The sequence below is a fragment of the Octopus bimaculoides genome, chromosome 14 (genome assembly GCF_001194135.2).
Source record: "Octopus bimaculoides isolate UCB-OBI-ISO-001 chromosome 14, ASM119413v2, whole genome shotgun sequence".
NCBI lineage: Eukaryota > Metazoa > Mollusca > Cephalopoda > Octopoda > Octopodidae > Octopus > Octopus bimaculoides.
In genome coordinates, this window is record NC_068994.1 from 3,599,394 (window position 1) to 3,601,274 (window position 1,881).

General features: G+C 37.7%; 2 protein-coding genes across 2 annotated transcripts in view; one reads left to right on the forward strand and one right to left on the reverse strand.

The window, feature by feature from the left end:
- LOC106870052 (zinc finger protein 721) overlaps window positions 1-1,881 on the reverse strand; it is a 64,997-nt gene that overhangs the window by 54,676 nt on the left and 8,440 nt on the right. The window lies entirely within an intron of this gene.
- The window catches only part of LOC106870070 (zinc finger protein 585A), a 46,180-nt gene continuing 45,637 nt past the window's right edge, over window positions 1,339-1,881 (forward strand). The window contains exon 1 of the mRNA XM_052972947.1: window positions 1,339-1,544. The gene's annotated coding sequence lies outside the window, so the exon portion shown is untranslated. The remainder of the gene's footprint in view (window positions 1,545-1,881) is intronic.

The window sequence follows — 1,881 nt, forward strand, 5'->3', positions numbered from 1 at the left end:
TATTGGCCTCTTTTTGCTGAACTGCTAAGTGAGGGGATGTAAACACACCAGCATCGTTTACCAAGCAATGGTGGAGGGGGGACAAACACATACATACATATATATGATGGGCTTCTTTCAGTTTCCACCTACCAAATTCGCTCAGAAGGTTTTGGTCGGCTTGAAGCTATAGTAGAAGACACTTGCCCAAGGTGCCGTACAGTAGGACTGTGTGTGTGTGTGTGTGTGTGTGTGGAGGTGCATGGCTTAGTGGTTAGGGTGTTGGTCTCATGGTGGTAAGATTGTCATTTCAATTCTTGAACCAGGCGAGATGTTGTGTTCTTGAGCAAAACACTTCATTTCACATTACTCCAGTTCACTCAGCTGGCAAAAAGGAGTCATCCTGTGACAGGACCGGCTCGAGAAGAAAACATCTATTCTATATATATATATATATATATATATTTACATATCTGCATTGATGGCACCTTCCATGTTCCAGTAGTTCATAATGGACGATATCTTGCATGTTTCATCAAACACAGAGCAAGAATATTTGTGGATGGTGTTGGCACTGGCTTCTCATTACATGATAACCATTGTCTTTTACATCTTCTGCTGTGAAGCAAAACCCATTTTCCATCGCCTGTAATAATGCACCACAGAAATGACAGATTGTTATTCCTGGTTAGAAGACTGCTGCAGATGGTGGAATGTTATGTTCGGTTCTCAATCATAAGCTCATGTGGAACCCGAATTCCCTCTTTGCATGTTTTCCCAATTTGCTTGAGATGTTCTTGAATAGTTGAACATGACTCATTAAATTTTTGCACCAAATCTCTGGTGCTTTGATGTGAATCCAGTACAATTGTCTTATTCAAAAGTTTGTCATTCAGAATGGGTCGTCTTCCAGAGCAAGGCTTCTTGGATATGCCCCAATTGTCAACTTTAAACCTTTTAAACCACAGCTGACACATAGACAAGGGCCCTGGAACAGGGGGTGCAGCGGTTGTACCCTCACTCCCTAGAATTTTCAGGGGGTGCAAGATCAAAATTTGCACCCCCTACATAATCTTACCAGTTGCAGAAAAAAGTGTCTAAAATCTATTGGTATAAAATGCCTAAGTTCGATCTTGTTTCAAAACAAAGAAAAAAAAATATATAAATAAATAAAAGTGATGAAGCTAGCATAAAATTCCCTAAGGAGTTTAGGACCACTAACTTCTGAAGGCAAGTAGCGTCAAAATACAAAAAAAAAATAAGTGACAATAACAACAGTAACAGCAACAATAACAACAAAACCAGCATGTATGGTTAATTTTGAATGTATAGCATTACTTGAATTATTGAAGACAGCTCCCACCCAGTTTCTGTCTGTCAATACTTCTCTCCATCTTTTAGTACCACTCCCAAATTCTTTGTAATTGTGTTGCTAAAGACTTAAAACATGTTAGAATGGATTCGACCGTTTGACCCCAGTCTAAAAATAAAGCCCCTTCAGAATTCTTTCAATACAAAACGACCATTCAATATTCCATACCATTATTTGCTTGACCACTGCCTGGGTAAGTGCCTTTTTTTTTCAACTCCAACTTTAGTCTTGATTCACCTTTTCATTAAATCTTTACTTTCCTTTTGTCTTTATTCCTCTCTATCTGCTTGAGTTCCTTAGGAAATAGTTTCCTTTTAGCGTTACTACTAACAAATCGTTAGTTTAGGCAGAATGCCTTATATATTGACGACTTTCATTTTTTTATCGTGCCTTAATTCTGTCATATTATTAATCAAAAGTCTTCCTGCCTATATATAAAATAATATCTGCGTCATATCTGTTTCCGATACTGTCCTGCTTTTTCATTTTATATAGAAAACGTTGATTTAATTATTTTGATAAGTGCCTCT